The following is a 9,209-nucleotide window of genomic DNA, read 5'->3' as shown; positions in this document are numbered from 1 at the left end:
GAACAGGAACATTTAGGGTGACACATGTATGATGAATGTTTCAAAGAGTAGAGACGAGCTTTTCTTTGTCCCAAACAAATGGTAAGAATTATTTGCTTCATTGAATATTTCTTTTGTGCCGTAATCAATCTTTCTTCTTGTCATTACTTGATCTTGCTCGGCTTTTCTTCTCAACCTAATATGAATGATATCGATCTATTTTATCTATTCAGTTGAATTTATCATAGGTCCTTGCTGTCGGTTGTTCTGATGGTTCATGTTTCTTGAAAGAGTCAACTTCTGGAAAAAAAAAAACAAAACAAGGTGCCTCAATACGTCGATAGCTTTCACACATCATATTCTCCATCTGTACATTTTTTCTACAGCCAATTATGTTTCCTAAAGTTTCTCCTGTCTTTCTCTTCCGTTACCATGACTCTGTCGTCGCACTTCTTTTGTTGTTTGAAGACCTCCTCTGTACCCCGCTCGAAGCGCACAAAGCTTGAGATTAGAGCTTATTCATGGGCCGATGGCAGTGGTTGTTCAGATGTTTTCCCACCAGGTGTTTATTTTTTTTTTCAAGGGTTTATGTGTCGATTATGTTTTTGCTTTGTTTTTACATTACTTTGTCCTGCCCATTTTATATTGAGATTTGAAAGGGTGTTTTACTATGCAGTCCAACTGTTCGATGAAATGCTTGAACCAAGGATTTGTTAGAGTTAATAACTTATAAGGAACTGCATTGGTGAGCCAATATCTTTCTAAGGTTAGAGAAGTCAAGGATTAGGGGAGAAAATGGAGAAGCCATAAGGAAGCTCAGGTCTTGCTTGCAGCTGTAACTGCTGCTGCTGAAATGTTATTTGATAATAGAGGTTCAATACGCTTGAAATTTAAAACTGTAATCATTTTTGGTGGTTTTTATTGTAGTACATGTAATAAGGGTTTTTTGGTATTATCATTACTAATGTTGCTGATTTTTGGAATTTTTTTTTCCAGAAATGCCAGTATGTCTGGAGTAATGCAGTTTTTTAGAAATTGTTTTTCTTTTCGGGGTGTTTGCTTCAGAAATCAGTCTTTTGGAAGGTACCATTTCTTTTCGGGGTGTCTGCTTTAGAAAAAGTTGATGTAGCTATTATACATTGGATATTTACAAGAACACGTACACACCTATTATTACTTATTTAGTTTTAGAACATATTAGGACATTATAATTTGATATTCAATCCAAAATCTTTTATTTCCTCTGCTTTGACTGCTTTTCTTATGAACATGGTTCTAATCTCCTTTATAATTGCGAGTGTTCTTCAAAATGAAACCCTTATTAGGTATATTTTTTGTTCTCTTATTAGGTTTGAGACTCTTGTTCAGCTTGATACAAATCCAGCTCATTGTTTGTAGAATATTACTTTCACATGCCCTGACATAAGCTTTGCTGCAGGTTTGAGAAAAAAAATGTACCATTAGAAGCTTTCGCAAAGCTGAAGACGATCATATGGTACCAATTCATTTAGACCGATCTAAAAGGTAAACAATACAAATACCTTTGTTTCATTTACATGTGGTTGTAATTCAGATTCTATCACTTTTATTATGTAAGCTTTTGATAAATTCTTGGCATCTCTTGATGTCACAGGAGCTGAAATAAACTCTTACAATCACAAAAGTTTGGATGCAGTTCATGCAAATGAAATTCCATGAGGAGTTAAGAATCTGGGTAGATTTTTCAACAATTTCCTCTCTCTCTTTTTCATTCTATCACCATTCTAAAATCTTATTGTTTTAGGTCTGCACATTCATGGTCTAGCTAGCGCTGCTTCTGGGTATCAGAGAGTTCTTGACGAAAACTTAAATCTATATAATCAGGTCCAAGATCTTGTTGTTTTAGGTATACACATTCATGGTCTAGCTAGTGTTGACCTAGTTTTCATTTAACTGATCTAGTTGATTTATTTTCTTTAAATACGAAATATTAGAGTTTATTGTCGGGTGAGACCCTACTTAGGAGGACGATCAGATTTCAAGAGTATTGTGGACAGTAGTGGTCCCAGTGTAGCATCAAAGTTTGGTAGCAGAGATGTTGATATGTTACTACAATCTGAATTTGAAATACCTGCAGCTCAGAAGCCAGAACATGTGATGCAAAGTCTTGAGAAATCATCTCCTTCTGCAGTAACTTGTGATCTTGAGAAATCCAGTACTCCAAACTTGGAGATAAATGAACAGAGCGCTGAATCAGGCACAAAATCTGTGAGAAGGAAGTCAATTGCCAAGAAATTTTTGGCCCCTAAACAGAATCTAGGTAAAAAGAAGACTGTGGATCAAAAAGGTTCTATTTATCTACAAAACAGTGAGCCACATAATGATTGGTTTGATGTTCAGGGAGTAGGTGATGACAAGAATCTTTTCAACTATCAGAAGTTAGAGCCAGTGGCAAAATCAAGTACAGAGATAGAGAAGGAGATGGATATTGAGAAGATGGATGATGAAACTGAGTCTCCAGAGGATAAAGAGGAGCATGGACTAGGGCTACATACTGCTGATATAGTGATGGAAGAAAATGCACATGGTGATGATGTAAATCAAAGTAATGAAAAAGATGAAGACGCTTCAAAGGCTGGGAACTCAGTTTCTGTCAATGTGGACAAATCTGATGCTATTGAGAAACATCTGATTAGTACTAAAGCATCGAGAGAGAAAAAACTTCCTCCAACCCAAAAGTCAAAGAAAAAACCAACTCTTTCAGTCAAAGATGCAAGTGATAAGAAGGAAGTTGAAATTAGGGAAGAAGTAACTCCACTTCGAGCTTCTAAGAGAAGCAAGAGAAATGTAAATGATTTGCAGACAACATTAGAAGGTGTTTGTAAGAATGATGACAGTAGCACTGAACATATGTATTCAAAATCTGAAAAGGAAAATGAGGATAAGGTTTAGGGAGGGACAGATAATGTGAACAACAACAAGGCAACTAAAAGAAATAAACTTCCTCTAAGCAAAACTAAGAAAGATATTGGTCTTTCTAATTCTGTCAAACAAGTAACCGAAACAAAAACTGTTAACAAGAAGGGTAAACCAAGTTCCAGAGTGTGTGATTTTGAAGCACAAAAGGAAAATACGCAAATTCCTATTGAAAATAAAAACAAACAGAAATCTGAGAAGATTACCCCCAAATCTAAGAAGGTGAGCCCCGAAGAACCAAAGTGGTTCATATTGAGTGGACATAAGTTGCAAAGACGGGAGTTCCAGCAGATGATTCAGCCATTAAAAGGGAAAATATACAGTCTCTCACCAATGGTCTTATCAGGCAACTTATTTCATTGTCCCTGATCCCATATGTAGAACAGAGAAATTCTTTGTTGCTGCTGCATCTGGAAGGTAAACAACAAACATGAAACATCTCTTGAGTCTCAAGTCTTTACCTTGCTTTGTGATCGGTTTATCCATTTACACTAGATGTTTGGACATATTCTAGTAATCTCTTAAGTCTTAATACCCATTATTCGTTATGCTTGCAGAGATCTTCGGAGCCAAGTGATAAAGCTTATCTTCACAAGTCAAGGATCAATAAATAGTTAGCAACAATAGCATACTACCACTTTGTCTACAAAGATGTTGAAGGGGCATCAACTCAATGGGATGATATTCAAAGAAAACTTGGGAACTTACCTCCCAAACCCCCTGCCTTTAAACCCGATCCTTTCAGTGCTGCAGAAGATGAAGATTCCAAACCTAAAACCAAATCTTGGATCGATAACAAGACAAAAGAAGAACTCAAAGATTTAGAAGATGATCTTGATGACAATCGTTTCCTTGAAGAATACAGGTACTTTCAACTCCCTCAATCCTAATCTCATTTTATGAGGACATTAAACTTCATGTGAGATTTTCATGGTTTCATTTTCTTTTATGTTCTTGAAGGAGAAAAAGGTTAGCAGAGATGAAGCAAACAGTGAAAGTTGCAAAGTTTCGGTCAGGTATTCCCATTTTAGGATCCGATTTTGTGCGTGAGGTATCACAAGCTCCATCTGATATGTGGGTGGTTGTTATTCTATACAAAGATGGGTAATCACTAATTCATGAATACATATCTAAGTCTCCGGATGAGTTTGTGTTTAGAAACGAGTTCGTTTTGTTGTAGTTAATGGTTTGGATATCATGGAGAAGCCAACTATTACACATATAGATGATGCAGAGTCGTAACAATATTCATTATCGTTTTAAAAATAATTAATAGTAATACGTTTATATTATTATTATTATTATAGATGATGATTTAATTTTTTTTGATGTATGTAGGTTCAAAAGGTTGACTGGTAGAAGTGATGTGGCAGTTTCACCTCGTGACTATAAGTTTTATGCTCCAAGACATAAGTATAGGCGTTCTTCATCCAATTCTGTTTCAAGCATTTCTAGTTTTTCTGTAAGTTTTCTATGCTGATTTTATTTATTTATATTAATATTGAAGATAATGAATAATGATGACATATTATTGTTTTGAGTTTAGACTTTTCCTGGTGCTGATAATTCTTCTCCAATGTCTGTTGCTCAAGGATACTGCTCTCTTACTGAAGTAACATCTTTTACTTTTCACCATTATATTATTGATTAAATAATTTTGAATAATTATGATAATAATAAGATTTGGTGAATAATTATTTTCAGCCACATCCACAAGATGATGAACATCAGCAGACATCATCAAAACAGCATATGCAAAGTCTTCCACACCAGGGTCAGTTTCATATTCAATCGCTGACTCATGGTCAACATGGTCAATATTCTCAATCATCACATCTTCCTGAATTTGGGCACACACAACAGTCCTCTGCCATGTCTCAACATTTGGCTTGTTTACAACCACTCACACACCTTGGACCCCGCTTGCATGTACTGGTAAACTTTCTAAACAATGAAGTTTGTCAAACAACATTAAATTATAAGCCCTATTTTTAGGGTTAAAGTCATTTTTTTGAACATTTATCACAAAGAGCCTATATTAATGACATAATAAATTTGAATTGTTTAGAAAAGTCTTAGTTTTAACATGATACTACTGGAGGTATTGCTATTTCTTCATCTTTTGGCTTTTATTATTTGTTATTTATTTATTACAACATTGTACTTTGAAAGTCATTTAAATCCAAATACAAAGCAATACTTGGGTAATTAAATAAGAAAAATAAAGTTTATCATTTAGGTTAGAATAGTATCAACACACAGAACAGGTGAATTGATGTTTTTTTATGCTTCATCTTCTAGAGAACGAGGCATCCAAGTTATTATTGCTGGTGCAGGGGGTGCAGCCCATTTGCCAGGTTTTATTCTCTACTTTACTTTTATTTCTTCTAAATACAACAATTTCATTTTTTTTTATTTTTCATTCTTTTCCAAAATTTGTGATTAGGTATGGTAGCTGCAGAGGCATCCAAGTTATTATTGCTAGTGCAGGGGGTGCAGCCCATTTGCCAGGTTTTATTCTCTACTTTATTTTTATTTCTTCCAAATATAGCAATTTCATTTTTTTTATTTTTCATTTTTTTCCAAAATGTGTGATTAGGTATGGTAGCTGTAGAGGCATCCAAGTTATTATTGCTAGTGCAGGGGGTGCAGCCCATTTGCCAGGTTTTATTCTCTACTTTACTTTTATTTCTTCCAAATACAACAATTTCGTTTTTTTTCATATTTTTCCAAAATTTGTGATTAGGTATGCTAGTTGCATTGACACCCTTACCTGTCATTGGAGTTCCTGCGCGTGCTTCAGCATTAGATGGCCTTGACTCCCTTCTCTCAATTGTTCAAGTATATTATATTTTATATACAACAATCTACTATCATCTATTTCTTTATTATATACTTTCACTTCACTTTTTTCCTATTATAGTATTCTAATTTGAAAATTCTACAAAACCTTAATAGAAAGAAATAAAAGTAAGATGTTAAATTAATTACTGAAATAAATGCTATTTCTTGGAGATGTCAATGAAGAAAAGGTTTAGGCTGCTTAGTGATGAAGTGATGGAGCCTTTAACAAAATTTTATCCTCAGACATCCAATTAACCTAGAGCCCATAAGGACAATGATCATAAGACAGAACATACATTTTTTTTTTGTCTTTGATTGTTTAAAGTTGTGGCTATTTTCAATAGTATTGGGGCATGTTCATCATGCAGGGTTCTGAAGGAGAAACCAAACTTGAGAAAGAGAACGTGGGAGATGTATGTTAGTTGTGGTAGAGCTAACAAATGGTTCTTTAGGTATGCAATACTCTAGGCATAATTATAATATAAAACTATAAAAAATTTCATTTTTTGATATATATTTTTTGTTTTGTTTTGCAGAGGATACTAAAGAGCAAATCTTGCAAAGGATATTTTTTGTTTTGTTTTGCAGAGGATACCCCTCACATTTTCCCAAATTACCCCTTCCTCTACAATGTTTTTTTTGTTTCTGTGTATTTTGTGCATTAGGTAAAGTTGATGGAAGAAAGGAATATGAAGCCACTTGATTCAAATCTTGCAGCATTATCAGCAAGATGCAGTAAAGACTTGGAGTTGAATTTGGCTAAGTCATTCTTGAGTGAGATGGGCCAATGTACAACTGCTTATCCATATAATCAGCTACTTGGAGCATTAGTCTTAAAGAATTATGAAAGGCAAGATGCAACTTTACTTAGTTGGAATTTGATGTATAGTACATTAGATGCAAATTTAGATATTGTAAAAAATAGAATTGTATGACATTAAATTTTATGCAATGGATTGTATTTTTTGTATATGATATTTTATTTCTATTATGAGAAATTAAATGCAAATTTAATTTAAAAATTAATAAATATATAAATATATCTTTTTAGAACATTTAAAATTATGATACGAAAAATGTGTGTCATCTTCATTTATGACATGTCCTTTCTTGACAGGGACTTCCTTGATACGCATTATGTGTTATAAACACGCGTGTCGTAAGGTTACGACACACAAATGCGTGTCGTCTTCCTTTATGACAGGGCCTTCCTTGATAGGCATTGTGTGTCATAACAGCACGTCGTAAATGCGCGCCGTAAATGCGCATCGTCTATAGACGACGCACAAAAGTGCTTTGTCTCTCTTTATGACATGGCCTTTCTTGACGCGCATTTGCGCATCGTCTGAGCCTTTTACGACGCGCAATGAGCGTCGTAAAAGGCTGTTTTTCTAGTAGTGAATTAAAAAACTCAGCAAGTTCCATAACTTGAGGACAAGTTATGGAAGACTTTAAACTAATAAAAGAATGTAACTTTTCTTTATTTTATAATTTATGGAATTAATTAAGGTTACACATTTTATTACTTAATGAAGTGACTCTTGAAACACCATAACTTGAGGACAAGACTCTTCATTTTTTTGTAACCATTGCCAACTTTTATGAGTTTTATGAAACTTAAATGTAACCTTTAAATAACTTGAGGACAAGTTACAAAAACACATTTTAGAATCATCTCTTAGATTAAAATGGATTGAAAACACATAATCAATTAAGTTCCCTGTTAATCTAAGCAACTCATATGAACAAAGATAATTCACATCAAACTTATTCATGTAATTAGCATAACTTTTAAACTAATACAAAACATGAATCTATTGACAATTATCTTTGAATTTGGATTAGCTTGAACATTACCACATCAAAAACAAGTTTATAAGTTCAAAAACAGCTTAGGGTAATGTTCCTAGTCCAATTTCAGCGAAAACAGCAAACAACAAGCTGTCAGCACCCAAAATTCGTCGAGTTCCTTAAGAAACTCGTCGAGTTCATGCCCGAAAAGATGAACTCGTCGAGTTTTTGGCATAAACTTGTCGAGTGTTATGATCTGGACAAATTCAACTTTGAAAAAACACATTTGCATCAAGTATAAGAGAAAGCAAGCCTAGGCTCTGATACCACTGTTGGGTTTTGAACATTCTAACACTCCTATGTGTACATGCAACCCTAAATACCTTGGATCTATGTTTTCTCTATTATAGATGCAAATATGAACTTTCCAAGGTATTCATCCTAACTAGCATAATAACATTGCTTCATATGAATATATATTAAGTTAGAATTACATACCTCTTTGATGTAGAATGTCTTCATGAATCTTGAGTGCCTAGTGCCCCAAGTGTGAAACCTCAAATGGTTCACACAACACCAAATACACATGGAATGATTTGAGAGAAATTCATACTTCACAAAAATCGGCTAGCCCTTCATTCTCACACATAGTGGCCAATTTTCTCCAAGAATAAGATCATTATATAGTTAGGGTTACACCATGTAAACCCTAATTTTCATGGCCTTTCATTTCCATGATCCATGGGTACAAATACACCATGGAGCATCTTATGGGTTTTAGCCCAACTTGACAATCCATGGAGCATTAGCCCACTATATAAGTATGGATGATTTACACAATCAACCCATATATTTAATTAGTCTTATTTAGATCACTTAATTAATCCTAGATTAATTCTTGATCAATACTAATTAAATTATCTTATTAATATATTAGAACTTATAATATATTAACAAACCTTAAGTGTTATTTCTCTCATTATAGTCTATCCAAATGCATGATGCCATGCAACCCAAATGGACCATGCCGGGTCGGGTCAAGTCTTACCAATTATAGTTATGGACTTAGACATTAATCCAACAGGTCCAACCACTAAAATCAGAGAAGCTTGAGCTAATACATTATGATTTCTTCGGTCCCACATCAGTTTCATCGACAGGAAGTTCCTGGTATTATATTACATTTATAGATGATACTACAAGAAAGGTATGGGTTTACTTTCTAAAAAATAAATCCAATGTTTTCTCTACATTTAAAAGATTTAAAACTGCTGTGGAGAATGAGACAAATCTGAAGATAAAATGTCTGAAGTCATATAATAGGGGTGAATACAGCAGCAAGGAGTTTATCGATTACTGTATAGAACACGAAATTAGAATGTTGATGACTGTACCAGAAACACCTTGGCAAAACGATGTTGCAGAGAGGATGAACAAAACATTAAACAAGAGAGCTAAGAGCATGAGGTTACATGCAGGGTTGCCAAAAATGCTCTGGGCAGACGTAGTGAGCACAACTACTTACCTTATAAATTGCGGACCCTCAGTCCCCATTAGGTTTAAATTTCTAGAATAGGAATGGCATAAAAGGGAAGTGTCTCTCTCTCTCTCACCTTAAAGTATTTGGTTTTAATTCTTAT

This window comes from Lactuca serriola, chromosome 3 (assembly GCF_051521515.1).
Source record: "Lactuca serriola cultivar US96UC23 chromosome 3, Lser_US96UC23_V15, whole genome shotgun sequence".
NCBI classification, from domain to species: Eukaryota; Viridiplantae; Streptophyta; class Magnoliopsida; order Asterales; family Asteraceae; genus Lactuca; species Lactuca serriola.
Note: the sequence above shows the minus strand (reverse complement) of the source record.